The sequence below is a fragment of the Lepisma saccharinum genome, chromosome 29 (assembly GCF_977018435.1).
Source record: "Lepisma saccharinum chromosome 29, izLepSacc3.1, whole genome shotgun sequence".
NCBI lineage: Eukaryota > Metazoa > Arthropoda > Insecta > Zygentoma > Lepismatidae > Lepisma > Lepisma saccharinum.
Window position 1 is genome coordinate 18,550,514 of NC_139257.1, and position 19,292 is coordinate 18,569,805.

The 19,292-nt window shown below is 38.6% G+C and overlaps 1 protein-coding gene across 4 annotated transcripts in view; it reads right to left on the minus strand.

Annotated features, from left to right (window-relative positions):
* Positions 1-19,292, minus strand: part of LOC145981614 (pleckstrin homology domain-containing family G member 5-like) — an 838,947-nt gene that overhangs the window by 409,299 nt on the left and 410,356 nt on the right. The window lies entirely within an intron of this gene.

The following is a 19,292-nucleotide window of genomic DNA, read 5'->3' on the forward strand; positions in this document are numbered from 1 at the left end:
AACTTTTTTAAGTAATAGGAGTATTGTATGAATTTCAATTTAATGAAATGCAAAATGCAATATTGTACTGTTTTGCTTCTTTTAAAACTGACAACCAATATACTAATTAATATTTGTTTACTTAAGCGAGGAAATTTAACATTTTCAAATCTAAAAGACCTAGAACTCAGTGTTTTTAAGTTATTGTTTTTTTTAATTTCCGGGGGAAGGTCTCCGGACCCCTTATAAGTTAGGGGATATTCAACAACCCGCAGGTACATCATATGCTTCTCACAGAGTCTGCCCCCCTCTCCCCCCCCCCCAAAGAAATGGTGCAAAGTTTACTCGCCAGTCATTTGCACTTTCTTCGTGCTCAGTTTGGAATGAGCTGGATACTTTAGCGAGGAAGAGAAAAAAGAACTAACTAACAAATCTCCACTGAATTTTGGAACATGTTATCGGTTACCAAGAACTTTGAAGGCAAGTTATTTTTTGAAAACATTTCCACTCTCGCGAAAATAGTGCTAACGCGGAAACGGAAAGAATCTTTTCAATGTTAAGTGATACAAAAACAAAAAAGAGAAATAGTGATAAATTCTTCCCTTAAGGCACGTGAAGGAGACTGCAGGAAATACAGCATCACCAACCAACATCTATCTTCACAGCAGCAGCATGTATGACTTCAAATAACATAATCAACAGTTAATGACTCAACGTTATTCATAAATTGTGGAAGCATGGAGCAGAGAGATTTGTTAAGTAAATGTGTATATTTTCTTCTTCTGTTTTGCACGCTCATGATTTGTTGTTTCATTTAGTCGCTTTACTTGGCGTAGGGACATTTGGTCAGTTGTAGGGATATTTTGACTACGTCTGTAGGGACATTGCCGAAAAAATGGTTGGCAACACTGCTTGGGACAATCAAACGGCGGACGGTGCAAGGACAGCGTAAACACCGCAAGATCTTCAGAACCTATTTTTCTTGTATAAAGGTAAACAAAATGACTTTGTAATGCCAACTAGTAGGAAAGTGTCTCGTGTCCCGCTACGAAGCTTTATCAAGGCCGCTCGCGGGATTCTTTCTCAGGGTAGGGCACCAGTGGCCAAAAGTGCTGGAACATGAGGTAAAACTACTCATGAAATCGATAATACTTTCCGAATTATCCGCATTCACCGTTCCATCCGAACGGATATTGGATAATTTTAAATCTGGTTATCCGGATTTTCTGGGCATCTCTAATTTAAAATGCTATATTTAAGTTGTTTTTAAAAGTAAATTTTGTTTCTTTAAAAGCAAAGGAAATGCATATCCCTTACTGAAATAAATCATTCCGTAATACCCTTCTATTTCATGCTCCGTCAAAACGTCGCAGTGAAAGAGATTTGTTTTTTTACCTGCAGCGAACTTGAAACGTTCATTTGCTGCATGACAATTCGCGTCCACACTCGAGCAACGTTGGTCGGATGCTCCGCTGGGCTTCGCAGCCTCCTGAGGGTCATATTGTCGCGCCCATCACGGATAGAACACAGATGTTGCATTAAACCGCTCCCCTGGTATAGGATCGAGTGGCCCTTGCGATCAACCAATCAGAACAGTGCTCTTACCTGCGTCGGATCGGAACATGAAGGCTACAAGAGAATTCATTTCTCTCTATCTCAAGTTCTGTGTTATTGGAGTGACTCGTTCCATTAGGGGAAAGAATTGAATCTATCACGGGATTAATGAGAGAAAAAAAGTTTGATTATGTTGAAGGAAAGTGGATGACGGGCAAGGCAATAACTGGTAGAGAACAGTCATTGGATGGGGAGCGATGACGTCATGTGTCAGTAATGGAAACTAGGTGTAACGGCGTACTTTTCCGCAACGCATTCAGAAGTCAATCTCCACGTAGCACACGCTGGAAACTGCTCTCTAACAGGGCAAGAAGGCTCTGGCGCCTAGATATAGTCAGAATAATTATCTGCGGAGTTTCCATTTTATGTTCTGTTCAAATTTATGTTTACGATCGTGTGTTCATCAGTTTCATATCTTACGTAAACAACACGTAAAGAAACGGGTTGAGCTTAAAGAAAAAAAGTTTGTTTTTCCTCGAAAACTACTTCCAACAGCTGGACAAGGAAACATGGATCGGAGAAGTTTACAGCGTTGCCAAATTTCTGTTTCAGCAGCCTCCTACCCTTCGACCACCACTGCCATCTCGAAGTGGATGTTCTTGCAAGAACTGGCAACATTGAGGAGACAAGAATAGTTTATTTTCCCTTGGTAGGTAATGTTTACCATGCTACGGGGGCAAAAATGGCAAAAAAAAAGGGGGGGACTGCCACCTAATCGCCGCCACTGTTAGTAGATATACAGTATATATTATTGTACAAAGGTATATCACATGTACCCTATTAAATGCCATCTATTGATACCATTTTTAAGTGTAAAAGAAAGAGATGCGGTGACAGAGAAAGAGAGAGAGAGAGAGAGAGAGAGAGAGAGAGAAAATTAGAGATTAGATCAGAAACCTATGATACCCATCCATGCAGACGAAAAATATCACAGTTTCTGGATTCCCTTCATCGCCCCCTGGCGTGAAAAATGATCAACAGTCCTTGGTAACTGCAGCCGATAAAAAACGGATTTCTTTCAGGACTCCGCCCCTTTTTTTCCGCCGAGCACCCTATTTCACGAAAGAGGGATTAATATCTGCATTTCAATTTCATGAATCGGGGGAGGGAAACCGCCTGTAATGAAAAATAGGGAGAATTTCTCTTGGGCTGAATTTAATAAAATGCCTCGTCTCACGCAACGTTTACTGTAGATAATTTATGGAAGCAAGACTTTGAAATTACGGTGCTTCACACGAGCAAATACAATTTGAGGTAAGCTCTGTGCACGGTGGTATCACGTACGGAGATATTAATTCATGTAAAAGTAGTTAGAAATACAGTGTCGCAGATATAGAGAGTGTTAATGATGCAAGCAGGCCTTCACAAATATAAGAATTGGCTCGATTCTGTCGGCTTGTATTTTATCGGTCGTCCAAGGTGGGTACAGGCAGGTGAGTACAACAGAGGCAGAAAACTTCAATTGGTTGTCAAGAGATGGCGCTGCTGTAGCAAGAAATGTAAACGCACAAGACACATGATAACTTGGCCAGGTAGAATGGATTGAAGATGCGGTAATGTTTAGAATAAATGCTACGAGAAAATATCTATCAAAACTGAGAAAGATGGAAGATACTGCTGAAAATTTCAAGACTCTCAAAAATTAGGAACTGGAAAAGGAAGAATGTAAATATGCATGATTAGAAGCTGAAGAGCCAAAGTACACCAAGAATATAGGGTTATTATAAATGATTGACCCGATTTCATAAATTCACTGTAGCTTTATTATTTGACATATTGTCAATAAACTTTGCAGACATATATTGTAGAAAAACTCAAAAAGTTTTTTTGTGTTGCAGGTTCGCTTCTGATTTCTGCCACGAGAGCGCAGCAGTAAGAATTTATTCAATATGGCGACAGGCAGAGAGAAAGCTTATGTTATGCTAGAGTTCATAGCGTATAACTTTGTCATCAGGCGTCAGGGCTTGTAGCAATTGCAAGCGGTAAGGCTTCTTCTTCAATCGCTTCCGTAAGATCTTCCAAACGGTAGGCTATGGAATGTTCAGCTCTCTGGTTGCTTTGTTCGTTGACTTCTGTGGGCTTCGTGCAAAACTTGTCCGCACGCGCTCAACAGTTTCTTCAGTCACTGTAGGCTGACCAGTTGATTTCCCCTTACAGAGGCATCCTGAAGCTGTAAATTGTGCATACTATCGCCGAATGGACTTGGCAGTTGGTGGATCTTTGTTGAACTTCGTTCGGAAGTGTCGTTGCAATAAGCTTTCTCTCTGCCTGTCGCCATATTGAATAAATGCTCACTGCTGCGCTCTCGTGGCAGAAATCAGAAGCGAACCTGCAACACAAAAAAACTTTTTGAGTTTTTCTATACGTCTGCAAGGTTTCTTGACAATATGTCAAATAATAAAGCTACAGTGAATTTATGAAATCGGGTCAATCATTTATAATAACCCTGTATATAAAGATATGGAGTAGCGAAAAAAGAGGGAGAGAAATATAGAAGAATAAGTGTGAGAGAAGAAAGTGAGAAGAGAGCAGAGGACCACGATATTTGCGCACATTTTGAAAAGCATATCAAGCAACTCAAATAAAGGAAAGCGTCAAACAATTTCTGTAAATCATAACGCAAAGTATTACGCGTATGCTCTAACAGCGCGGGCGAGTGGAAGGTCCTTGCCAGGAAGGTGGCGGCCGCAGCCTGATCTAGGGTTGCCAGTCATTCCTCTTTTATCTTTAACTTCGCTGCTTCTAACTGCAGTAATATCCAACATTAAATCATATCGTTTGAGAACTTAATAGTTAGTTTACACGTTTAAACTGAAACCCGTTTTGTTATACCTCCCGTGAAGCATTGTTGAAAAAACACGGGAGTCGATTTTCTTGGTTCTCTTTCAACTACGGCAAACATGTGAGTCAGACGCAGTGGCAACCATGCCTGGGGACAGAAATTCTCTCCAACAAGCTCTCCGTATGCTCCACGACGAGAGCAAATGGAGTCCATTAGTGGTGACGTCACAAGCAGACTAGGAGCTGGAACTGAGTCTTCACAAGGAGAGAACATGTTTTCTTCGTATCCAATTCAATGCCACTTTCCTTTGGAAGGGGTAGGTTTAATTACTGTGACAGCAGTTATGAAACAAAATTATGATGCGTATCGTATATCAGTGTAAAGATGAGATTTCGGAGAATACGACTATATATCACACATATCTTACAGAGGATGAGGTAAAGAATAACCAGAGTAAGAAAATCATGCATTTTCAAAGCACAGCCGAAGCCGACCCGAAGTTCACCCGATCTGAAGTCGGTCACGCTACCGCTACGGATTGTGGGAAACCCGCAGCCTCAGGCGATTGAACCGAAGACGCCCATTGGCTGAAGCATTCTCTTTACACGATTTCTTACTCCATTTATTCTTTACATTCTCATCTGTAAGGTATATGTTATATACAGACGTATTCTCCGAAATTTCGTCTTTACATTGATGTACGATGCACATCACAATTTTGTTTCTTAACTGCTGTCACAATAATTAAAGCTACCCCTTCCGAACGAAAATAGCATTGAATTGGATACGAAGAAAACACGTTCTCTCGTTGTGTAGACTCAGTCCCAGCGCGTCGTCTGCTGTGACGTCACACTATTGGACTCCATAGCAAGAAAAATGAGTAGGAGAGAGAGAGAGCTGAAAAGTATAGGAGGAAAGGGAGAATAAAGCAGAGAAACAAAGTGAGAAAGAGTAAGCTACGCTGAGGGAAAAGAAACGAGAGATAAACAGGGATACGAAGAGGAAGAAAGACAAAGAAACACCCGGACAAAACTCCGAACCATACTCATTTTACAAATACACATGACTTTTCCTGCATGAATACGAGGATGGACACTCTTCACCATATACAGCAAACATTTGTTTTAACTTGCGGAAAGAGGAATCGGATCACGGCTCTGTATTCTAATATGTGCATTTTGTAGCACCTTCATTCATTGAAACACCTCGCACGGAAACAGTAATTATTCAACTGCAGTCATAATATAACACACACAAGGTTGTACCTATTCAACTTACTCAAGTTTGTGTTCCTACGTGAATTATTTCTATACGGATATGAAAACTTTTTGAAACCCCCTCGTATATTATTACCTGTACAATGTCATATTGACTTTAGTTACAGAAGAAAGTTTATGTGTATTTTTAAAAGTTACTTACAATCGTTTTGCATAAATCGTTCTTATTTTTAGTGTCAAAGAACAAGGGAGAAGAGCAAAGAAATTATACAGGGTGGCCCAAAAAAACGTAACCAAATAATTTTCATTCCCTAAAGTTTCAGTTACCTTTTTTTGGGTCACCCTGTATCTGTTATTTTACATTTTTTTATCTCTTAGGTATATTGCATCCATGGGATGAATGATGAATTGATGAAATGGAGAATGGAAATATGTTGATTCCAATGACACATCAACGTGTACAAACTGCAAATGATGCATTTTTGGTGTGTCAAATACACACACAAATGGATAAATGGGTTCTTTCATCAGCTGTGATGCATTAAAAATGCATTAATTGGGAAGATCATTTCAACGAAACCAGAATTACACATCTGAGTGAAACGATGCATTTAGAGTTCCGTGTGTGTAGTGGTAACGTCGCCCCCCTCGTAATCAAGTGGTAACGAATTCCATCCCCGGTGGATGCACACTGTAGGTCCAGTCCCGATAAGCGTATCGGCGCATAAAGTGCACTTGAAACAAAAATGATTGGGCTAACATGTGTGCTTTAACCAGAGCTCGAACCTAGAACATCTGCCTCGATAGCACGTTACCCATTTCGCCACGGAGGCTTGCGTTTATTGGTACACAAGATACTAAGCCCTGAATTGATCGATGCAGGAAATCCAAAATGGCGTCGAATTTCAAGATGGCGGCCGGCCAGATCCAGTTTGCCAAGGTGTAAGCGCGTTTTCCTTAACAGAGTAAATTTGAAATTCGCTAATTGCCAAACGAACATAATCCTACATCAATCTCCGTGACGTAATTCAAGTTTGGATGCACAAGGCGATGCACACTTCCATGGATGTTAATGAGGATTGATTTCCCCGTGGAACGTAACGGTAAGAAGCCGGTGGCAACTTCAGAGAAGTTCCGAAAAGATAATTGACGTCGGTGGAGGAACTGGCGAACCGCTCAGCCGTCCTGTTCACTGGAAAGATCATCAGGGATGCAGCGCGAAGATTTTTCATCTCCGCAGTGTTTCCTACCCTCAAGGAATGGGACTGAATGGAACGCAGTGTTTCCAACCCGCAAGGAATGGGACTGAATGGAACGCAGTGTTTCCAACCCCCAAGGAATGGGACTGAATGGAACGCAGTGTTTCCAACCCCCAAGGAATGGGACTGAATGGAACGCAGTGTTTCCAACCCCCAAGGAATGGAACGGGGTACAGCTGTGATACTTAAGTGTCCGTATACATCAATATAATGAATGAATAAGGTTATTTTACGTCGCTGTTCTGCCTCTTATGGCTAATCGCGACGATGAGGATGAGTAATGACATGATGAAATTGATGAAGAGGCACTCATGCCGGGATTCGAACCCATGATCTCTGGCGACGTAGGGTGCTGTGCTAACCGCTCGACCGCGCACATCGGCGCATTTAATAAAAATAATCCTCGTATGATCACAGAGAAACCTCTTTTGAAGTGAAGATACCAAGCGTAAACCGAGAAAAGCGGAGGTAAGGCTCCAAACATTCTCCACCAAGGAATAGGAATGGTAACGAGGCTTGGCAGACTCGGTTTCGTCTCGATTTCTAAGCCCGCCCGTCTCGTTCTCGTCTTGAAATATATACAGGGTGGACCAAAAGTGTGGAACCAACCCTATCAAAGACAAACGGACTAACGCACACCAACCCAATGTCCCGAAACATGATGTGAATGACAGGTGAAAACAGTGCTACCAACATGGGCACCATCTTGTATAACTGCATTAATAAAGTTACGATAAAACTGAACACAACATCACAAATTTTAAAGTAATAAAGTACTATTTATTATGAGTTTCTCATCAATTACAATTAATAATACATTTAATTTCTCATATTCTGTTGAAATAATTATAAATTAATATTGGTTTATTCACGGCTTGAAAATCTGGATTCTATAATAATGATGTTAAGAACTTTTTCTATTATGAACACTCCCTAATAAAAACCACAGAAAATATTGTCACGCTTTCATCTCTGGTATATACATAAAATTCTTCGAAGCTTTGCGACATATATAAACGTTCCAGTGGCAGAAAAGCGAAGTAAAACAAACCGAATGAACAACAACAATATCAATCATTCAACACACTTATGCAACATGGCGCGTTCATTAAATCTATCTTGATCTCCATATTCAAAACATATCCCTTACAAGCCACAGCGACAGTGGCGCCGTTACGGTGCTACTCCCAACTACCAACTTGTAAGTGCAATCTGAAATGAAGGAAGAGGAAAAGGTGCAATTTTGATGACCATTGCTCGGAAAAAAAAAACCTTATAGGATTGTGAGAATATAGAATAGAGCATGTTCAAAATGTGAGCCCCGTGGTCATCATCGTCTCGCTGTTCACGTGTTTCGAATGAAAGTCTCATTTCCGCTTGCAACGAGCAAGTGACCTGGAAACAGTCGTTTTGATCGAAACGATCGGAATGTTTCGTACGTGCACGGAAAGGAAATTCTTACCTGCTCGAAAACGGCATCGTTGCCAGCTCATGCCCGAAATGAATGTTTAAATGAACACTGAAAATCACTAAGAGGTCCGTAAAACAAGCATTTTATCTTCGACATACAAAATAATTTATAAAACGTGCCTTAATTCTTAAATCAACTAATAGGTCAAGAGATGGCACTAATGTTTGTCCATTAATGAAATGGATAATTGAACGTTACAAATATAGAATCACAGACAACGACTTGGTAAAAATTTTAAAAATAAATCTGGTACCATACATCATACAATTAAGATGTTTCTAGAAAATAAATATATGGTCACTCGACCCTGTGCAAATCCAGGACACGACTAGCTTACCTCAATATTGACATACATAAAATATTGGTATGGACATTTATTTGAAAGAATTGATATGTAATACCAGGTTCCGTACATACATAACATATTGGTGTGGACTTTTATTTCAAAGAATTGATATGTACCTGGTTCTATACATACATAAAATATTGGTATGGACATTTATTTGAAAGAATTGATATGTAATACCTGGTTCCGTACATACATAACATATTAGTGTGGACTTTTATTTCAAAGAATTGATATGTATCTGGTTCTATACATACATAACATATTGGTATGGACATTTATTTAAAGAATTGATATGTATCTGGTTCTATACATACATAACATATTGGTATGAACTTTTATTTCAAAGAATTGATATGTATCTGGTTCTATAAATATATAACATATTGGTATGGACTTTTATTTCAAAGAATTGATATGTATCTGGTTCTATACATACATAACATATTGGTATGGACTTTTATTTCACAGAATTGATATGTATCTGGTTCTATACATACATAACATATTGGTATGAACTTTTATTTCAAAGAATTGATATGTATCTGGTTCTATAAATATATAACATATTGGTATGGACTTTTATTTCAAAGAATTGATATGTATCTGGTTCTATACATACATAACATATTGGTATGGACTTTTATTTCACAGAATTGATATGTATCTGGTTCTATACATACATAACATATTGGTATGTACTTTTATTTGAAAGAATTGGTATATATCTGGTTCTATACATACATAACATATTGGTATGCACTTTTATTTCAAAGAATTGATATGTATCTGGTTCTATGTTAAAGTATCGAGCTCAGGTAGTATATCTGAGGGGAGCAGGAAAGTGTAGGAAGACACTTGGTCTTGATTTGCTTTGTTTTTGGTGTTTTCCCCTTTCGAACTACTGCGTGCTAATTTAACATTGTATTTCATTGTAGGAGTTATACTAGAATTAGGATAAGTAGCTAGACCTGATCAGTTCCTTCTATTACATATATCTGCTTTTTTATTTCTTCTGCTCTTGTCCTAAATGGTTTATTCAATTTATTTTTTGTACAGGGTGAGTCAAAAGTCCCTGACCACCGCTTATAAAATGAAAGGGAGTGTAGCTTGCAGCAATTGGTCATGGTAGTAATATGTTAGGCTTAGGGGGAAACTTTTTGGTGCATGTCATGACAACGTTCGTCATCTTGGTGATCCCCATCTTGGATCCAACTTCATTTCTTTAAATGGGAAGGGGGGCATGTGGGGTATCGTTTTGGGCTAGAATTTCACCAGGAATTCAGTGGTGAAGTCAGATTTATGAAAATATATATTGATCCTGATATTGCAATGGCCATCCGTCCGAATACTGTCCAGCTAAGACGCTGTAACATACACCATGGATTGTTTTGGCTGTGGTGTGGAAATAAGAGTTATTCAAACGCTGTTCATTTCTTCGATTTTGTACAACGGCTTTATGTGTTCTTCACAGCATCACCTCACCGTTATCAAACATTGGTGGATAAGTTAAGACAAACAGAAGGGAAATACGATGTTCCCAAGAGTTTAAGTGAGACTCGGTGGGCATGTAGAGCAGATGCCACAAAAGCTATAGTCCAAGGTTACGAAAAATTTAAGGAAGCTCTTGTTGAAATAGGCAATGACAAAGAAGAGAAGGGTATTGTAAGATGTGAAGCGAATGGGCTCCCTCGGCAGACGTCCTGGAATTCGCATTGTTAGCCGTTTTCTGGAATTACATTTTAGAGAGATTTGATGCTACGAGCAAAACACTCCAGGATACAAGGTTCGTTCTTGTCTGCCATTGACATTTTGAGATCCTTAAAGAAGTTCGTAGAATCGGAAAGAAACTCGTTTTCTGAATATGAGGAGATAGTCAGAAGACGTGGCACACAAAGTACACTCACGTCAGTGGGTGAGAAACGTGACTGAATCCTCTTGACTATGAAAATGGACCTCAAAATCCATCTCTCGCCTAGTGAACATTTCAGAGTGGAAAGTTTTCTACCAGTGATTGATCAAATCACCTCATCACTCGCAGACAGGATTTTTCCTCTGAAACTGTCTCAAAGAGGTTCAGTATTCTAAATGAACTTGCAGTGGCAACTCCATCACAAATTACATCTGCAGCTAGCGAGCATCTACGAGGATGATCTGGAACCCTCGCTAGAGAATGAGCTGATACAGTTTGCACACCTAGTAAGCAGTAGCAATGTCAAACATCAGGAAGACATCCCAATGGAACTGTCTATGTATAATATTGTATGCAAGGACCCGTTCCGCAGTACATTTCCCAATGTCGAAATTCTCTTTAGAATGTATTTGGTCTTATTGGTAACAAACTGCAGCGGAGAAAGATCATTCTCAAAAATGAAATTAGTGAAAAACAGGTTTCGTGCTGCCATTGGATAGGATCGCTTATCCAATCTTTGTTTATTAAGCATTGAACATGAACTTCTTCGTGAATTGGACTTCGATGATATAGTAGATGAATTTTCGGCGTAAAAAGGCAAGACAAGTGTGTCTACTGTAAGTGTTAAGTCTTTGGGAATTTTCTTGAAGAAAGTGTAGTTACTACAATTTCCACAATGAACCTGTCGGTAATTGTCCAGTAGATGTAGTGACATATTTACTCTTAATTGTAAATAATATCATTTATAATAAATTATGTACATAAGTACAGCCTACTGCTCAGTTCTCTGTTTCTGTCTGAACCCCCTTAGTATCTACTATATATTGTAGTTACGGTGTTCACTCTTCATAATATACTGTAGACATTTAGAGGCAGAATTTTACTGCTGCTATAGCGCTACAATTCTCGTCCTATAACTTTATTTTACTGCGCTATTCTCCCTGAAAACCTATCTGCGATATGTTCGCTTGTGAATGACTACTGATTCTAAATTCAGGTCTACCATTTCAACTGCTGAAAATTGGTGGTTAACATTCATTCATTCATTGTTTTCTGCCTAATTGGCAGGTTTTTCACTGCAATCTCCAGCTTTCCCTGTTCTCTGCCTTACGCTTCGTAATAGCATATGACCCAGTTAATTTAATATCATCCATAAGCTGATATCTCTTTCTTCCACGGACTTCTCCTCCTTCAACCATTCCCTCCAAGGCATCTCTTAGCAGGCAGTTCCTTCTTAGACAGTGTCCTAACCAGTTTCTTTTCCTCTTCTTGATGGTCTCCAGTATAGATCTCTTTTCACGAACTCTTTTCAGTACGGCTTCGTTTCTTACCTTGTCCGTCCATTTTACACGCTCCATTTTTCGCCATGTCCACATTTCAAAAGCTTCGAGTCGTTTCTCTTCATTTCTTCTCAACGTCCAGGTTTCTGCACCATATAGTGCTACACTCCACACAAAACATTTCACTAATCTCTTCCTTAGACCTATGTCCATGGGTCCACAAAAAACATTTTTTCTTCTATTGAAAGCTTCTTTTGCTAATGTGATTCTCATTTTCACTTCTTGGTTGCAGCTCATGTCACTGCTTATAGTGCATCCGAGGTACTTGAAGCTATCCACTTGCTGGATTCTTTCACTGTTTGCTCTCACATTAATATTCCTTGGTTTCCGTCCTATAACCATTGCCTTTGTCTTGTTTACATTAATCTTCATCCCATACTGCTCACAGCTGCTGATTAACTCTTCTAACATACTATTTATGGTTATTTCATCCTCAGCAAATAATGCCATGTCATCAGCAAATCTTATGCAGTTTATTCTTCTTCCTCCCAATTTGACACCTCCTGTTCCCTGGAAACAATTTTTCACTATATCTTCTATTGAGCTAATAAAGCTCCTAGTAAAAAATAATAAAAAAAATGGGGCCCCCCACAAAACATTTTGCCCAGGGGCCTCCACAAACCTTGATACGGTCCTGTTATTACTTACTACATCTTCCAGGTGATAAGTTTCTATATCTCTAGTGCATATTTCATAGCGCATAATTTGTACTTTACAACAATTTACGTAGTTTAGACTTTACTCTAAAGTCCTGTTTATGACGTAAGGAAAAAGAACGCTATGTACGGTAGACTCGATATTGCCTACATAGGAATATATCGTGAAAGACATGCGCAAATATGACATTTGTTACTCTTATATTCACGTCGAGCGTGTAGGAGTCATTAAGGATGATGAAGGACCTTTCATTTGCCATTTGCCCAGACCATGGTCTTCTGATGACAAGTTATGACACGTCACTTCCTTGTTTATTGGTTTGTAAATATTGTTATTTCTTTTGTGTAATCTCATCATGTCATTATGCAAATAAAACGAAAGTGTATCAATATACTTATATACTTATAAAAATAACATTGTTCTTTACAATTTCTGTTGAATTTTTTGATGTGAAATAACAAAATATATTACTAGGCCATATTGGGTGCATATGTACCCAATACGGCCTAAACGTAACTGTTTAATAAAATCTTCACTGCACCCCTGTTATTCATTGGAACTGACTCCAATTTTCTGTAAATGTCCAGAAATGTTCCCTCTTTTGAATCTCATGATTAGTTTTACCTTCCTGACTTTGTACACAATTACAAACAATCGTAAACGTTAGGTAGGCCATATTGCGTTCAGGTACCTTAATAAGGATTTATTTACCACACTGTTTTTCATGATGACTGGCTACAAATTAAGACCAACGTACTTGCACAGAAGAATGTTGAAACATTTGAAAATATCTAACAATAAACTCTATGAGGCGTTTGAGGTTGTGGGGCACAGAACGAACTCAACAAAGAAATCGTAACAGTAGATCGGAACGTTTTCCTGCGTGATTTCCTGTTTTGACGTAAATATTTTCATGATGCACGTTTCCTTCCTGGTATATGACTGGTACAGTCATGGTTCAGCCTGTAGAAGGAGAAGACATTCCTAACCAGTGGCGGCGATTAGGGGGGACGAGCGGGTGCAGTTGCCCCCCCTCACAACTTTACACCACTTTTGTCCCCGCACTATGCTAAAACTTATCTACAAAGGGAAATATACTGTCTTTGCCCACCCCCGGTTTTGGAACCCATTCGCCGCCACTGTTCCTAACGAATCACTTCCATGTTCTCAACAACAAATTCACTTTATTTAGGATTTCTTTACCAATGAGAGCGAACGCGCGCGTTTTACAAGGATTTCCCATTTCAAAAGATCTAATTTCATTTGTTGTACCCGTCATTGTTAAGTAACATATGGAAATCAAACTTAAACGTATTTTAAATTCTCACTCCAAAAGTTTTTGCACTACAAAAATTACACGGAAGATGTCGCACGTCACGTCCGGTGCAGTATTGCCACATGGAGGCAAATTCCCTTAGGTGAATGGAAATTCAAGCAGAATTTTATTTGAAAAGGGGAATTTTCACGGAAAACATCGAGATTGTAGGGAAATTAAATTGATATGTTTCGCTCTTCTGCTGCTTTTACTAACTGCGACGACGAGAATGAATGGTTATAGGATGAAATTGAAATTCATGGAAATTGGCATGGTTCATTTCAAATTACAAAGAAGAAGGAAAATTATTATATTAATTTGTTAATAACAGAACAGAAATAAAGTTCAGAATGACAAAAGTAAAAAATGCATCAAAATTAGGGAAAACATGGATAATGCACTTGGCAACACTGACTGACCTTCCCGATGGCGTAGGAGGACCGATATCGCCTTGTAATCGAGGGGGCGCTGATTCGACCCCGGTGGAGGCACGTTGAACAAAGCTTCGGAGTTAGAGCTCTAGTTCAGGGTATATGGGGGTACATGCCGTATACCCCTGTAGTTTACCTTACTCGTTAGTATATACCTTCTCCTACAATACGTGTGTCTTCTATTTTTATTCCGTTTATGTTTAATAAACAAGTACGGTCCCGGTTAGACTCAGAGTATAAAGCGGACTTAAAAATCTGACTTTGCAACACTGACATTTCATTTCCCTGTACCTAGATATGAATCCGTTTAGATGGAAACACTGTTTTTGCAGAAACAAATTTTTCTAACGGTATTATGCAAGCGAGCGCCTCCGTCGTTTCCCTTTTTGAAGTTTGTTTGTCGTCCATTTGTACGTAACCGCATGCAAAAGAGGGAATGCTGAGGGCGCAGGGGAGGAGGGGGAGGAGCATTCTTTCATGAGTTTTCTGAATGTGCCCTTGGCCTCGTTCTGTTAACGTAATTGGCGAGCTTCCAGACCCCTCCTCTTCGCCAGGTGAGAAAAGATGGACGGATTCAATTGTGGGACAAATTCACGCAGCGTTGCCAGTGCACGCGAGAGAAATACCCAGAAAATTAACACCACGAGAACCAATTAGTATATCAGAGTGTGATCCCTATAGTTTGATTTATGGCTATACACAATAATTAAGGTGTTCTGCATGCTCTATAATTCTTCATAATAGGCAATGAATTACTAATTCGTCGAGTTCTTTATACTGTGTTTTCCCTAATGGTATTAGAAAATGCGCGAGAGGAATCAATTGATGCGGCAACACTGTATTGCGCTAGCTGGACATTAAATGGTTTTCTCCGCTTGGTGCGCTCCACACGTTACGTACTTTTTTATCTGTGATTGAAGCATCTGCGTGATCTGTGTCGGTTGGATGATTTTTGAGACAATAAATTATGCGTTTTAAAAAGAATTTCTTCTTGCCGTTGTTTTATAATTTTCAACACAGTATTGCAATAGCCAGTAGATCTAAATTATGTCAAAATAAGAAATTCGTTGTGATCCCTGAACATAACAATGGGCCATATCTATAGATATTTGTACAGTGGGATCCATAAATATTGCTAAGCAAATTGTCCATGACTATTTTCGTTGGTTTTTATCTCCATTCTACGTATTTTTAAGGACTGTATTTTTACGTGTACCGGTTCAGAGGTTGTAAGCAGATTGTTTGGTGTTTTGTGTCAGTTCTTGAAGCTCTCATTGCATAAAACAAAGGGAGTAAACGTGGTGATGGACAATTTGCTTGGTAATACTTATGGATCCCACTATAGGATACATCCGGATTTTATAAAAAGTGCTGATTTTAATAATTCGAGGAGGCTGCACTTGGACTAGTATCTTAAAGGGATCTGGTTTAGAAATATCCATGGCTAGCTTTTAGCTTGTCTTGCAACAATGGCCTAAGACTTTCAAGCAGTCATTAATTCAGAGGGTGGCAGAAATTCACTGCACATGCGTGAACAAGAGATCGAGATGTCACGATGCAAGGTACTGAGAAAACGACCCAGTCCGAGCGACACGTGCAGCTTGTTATGTCGCTTCGGTTCAAAAGATTGCATTTACTCCCGAGTGTTGGTTTTCAAGCTAAGCTAAAACGCCTGTCATTTCGGTCCAAGACTCGATCTCATTCGAGACTGGTTCGATACTGAAAAAGTTACCTCCCCCAGATTAACCTTAATATATGCAACTTGATCCGTCAACAAACGCATTTTTACCTCCTTATATTTATTACGTAAATAGACGTCTATAGATTTTGTTTAGGGTCAATGCAAAGTTTGTCCATTAGTAGGAATTGTTGCACACACACTAGGGGGGTTAACGAGTTCAAAACCCTCCCACATTTTGCAATAATTACGCAAGCAAATTAACAATCATTTAATTATAATACTTGCAAGGATTTTGAAAAAATATTTATAGTTTATTTAAAAAGTATGGCGAGACACATTCTTCAAATGCAATAATGTTATTTTTTCATTTCAGAATTTGTTCACAATAATTAATTGTATGTAGTATCAAAAAGTGAAAACTGAGACAAATTTTGACAGACTTTTCAAAAGCTGAAAATAAAAACATGAATACACTCCTACAATAAACGTAATGAAGGATAGTAGGTGCATATTGATATGGTACAGTGAGTTTAAAAGGAAATATATTAGTGATTAATTACAAAACTGTTTAATAATAATTAGTAATTCCTTTACAAATATAATCAATAACATCCAGCAATTGCCATTATTGACTGTCTATATCTAAAATTTTACTATTCTTGAGCTGCTGAAAATTGAATCTTTCACATTACATATGGCCGGTCATGTATACCTGCACATAGCATAAACAACGTACACAGCGTGGCACCGCTTTCACAGCATATAGAGGTCATTCAGGCAAGCAACTTCTCTTAGTAACTTCCTTTTTTGTTTGATGACTCTTTTAGACGCCAGAGGCTCTCGAAAAACAGGATTTTACATTTTATATAGCTACACTTGCACTCACGCTGCATGGTTTCACAATTACCACTGATGGATTGCTGTAATTACTGTAAATAGAGCTTGTCTATAAATAGTTAGGGAGATGTCCGCTTGTTATGTACTGTTTAATATCGTGCCCGATGGCGTACTGGGCTGTAGTCGAGGGTATTCGGCCGTATCCCTCCATCAATTTTATCATATCACCACTCATCCTCATAGTCGTGATTAGCCAAAAGTGGCAGAAAAGCGACGCTAAATAACAAAATAAGGAAAGTCAAACATTACTACTACGACATCCGGGAGGCCTCAAGTCAATTCTAACATCCTTCAAAAATGTTAGAACAGTCAGACATTATTGGACATTGCAAGCTGATATTGAAATGTAAGAGTCAACATGGGCGTAATGGGACATAACTTGGGGGGGGGGGGAGGTACGAACTTTGGGATTAACTTTTGGGGCGAGCAGAGTCGAAAAGTTTTTCATCCCATAAAACTAGTGTCCAAGATTATTTGCTAAGTAACTGTTATATTTTCGAAATCACAAATATTAGTTACTCAAGTCTCTGGATGTTAAAAAAGTATCCTTAACTTGAAAATATTAACAAACCCTGAAAATTTGGGAGGGCAAGTGCCCCTCCTTGCCCCCCCTACAAGTTACGCCTATGAGAGTCACTACACACTAAACACAGCTCCAAATTGCTTCATTTGTCTTATTTTTGCTTCCAATCAGCGGGGCGTGACGAGGCGTTTAAGAAACATGAAAAAAGTAAGAATCGTTTATATATCTTGCGCAATTCACGCGATGTAGAATTTTCGTATATTTAGCCTGCGAACGAAGAACTAGTGACGTAACGTGCACTTCAAGTTTAAGATTGGCATATTTTCCGTCTCAGCAACATTACATTCCGTGCGCTGATACATTAAAACCATGTTCATGCCTTGGAGCAAAACATCTACGTTGACACATTTCGGAAATGTGTATCACACGCGTCATTTTTCACAAACGTTTCTGCCACGTAGACTTACGTGTGTTTCTCAGATACCATCTTGACAAATGACAATCGTTTTAAGTTAGCGTGTAGTGTTGGTGTTATGATCTAATTTTTATAAGGGGGAAATGATGGAGAAAACTGATTGGCATTTATAAAAGTTGATACGGTAAAAACATCAAGATGTATACATACAGGTTAACACATCAGGTACTTGTCTGTGTTCACTTTTGACGTCACGTTTGTAAGCAACAAACCTACATTTTTATGCTTGAGTGCAGAGTTTCAAACGATATTCGAACAATATGATATGGAAAAGAATAATTATATAAGTATACTGAAATTTTATGATTCCTTTTTCTTTGACTAAGAAACATAAATGTAATAGGCTGCATTCTTTCAAATATTGAAGTCACTTTTCTGGTTCAAATATTGACTGTTCAGTTCATGACTTGACATCGAATTGGTGAAATAAGAGCTCTTGTTTTAACATTTTTCACTTCGATGTCTGCTCCTTCTCTATAAAGAGCTTCTGTACAGGACTTTATAGTTAATTTAACATGTGCTTGTTCGTCTAGGGATGTTCCTCATTACTTTAAGTACGTCCTGACGTAATTTCTCGTCAATCAATGCCCGTTCACTGCCAATAAAGGACCCCACCTGCATGGAGACAACTTGTCATTGTACTTTCGATATTTGAAGCCTTTTCGAACCGTTCCATAACAAGGTTGAAAGATAAGTCCAACGTGTCACGTCACCTATTCGTGCTGATTGAAGTACTGGACGGATCCACCTCTAGAAATTCCATCTTGACTTCATACAAGCAAATGGGAGGTAAAGGACAAGATTTATGAAGGGTGAGGACATTTACAAACCTCCACAGAACCTCATAGAGTTAGAATAGTGTGTAATAGATGTCAGAACTAGGGAAATTGAAATCACAGCAACGGAATGAAACTATATAGAGCAACCTTGTGAAGCTTACGTACATAAATTTCAGCACAATAGTACTAAACAGTGTCCGAACTTTTGATACAAACACTAGTAAAAGGCTAAGAAAGGAAATGAGAATACAATACATAAAGTTCAGGCAAAATGTTTCCTTTACAAGTTTTAGATGCTTTGAAGATTCCAAAACGGGCAGTGACTTAAATTTTAATGACGTATAAGCGTCGTATTGTTATGCATTACAGCATACTTTTAAAAATGAACAAGATTGTCGTAGGCTGAAACTTAATGCAAAACATATGAACAATACGATCAATATTAGATCTTCAAATATTCACATTCTAGTTGTTGGAAATGACATTTCAGAACAAAGTAATCGTATGAGAGAAAAGGTTGAATTCTAAATAGTTACGTCATCATATTTACATTACTTACAATGCAATTTAGTAAATTAAACTAATTTCAAACATAACTAACATTTGAAATTTCC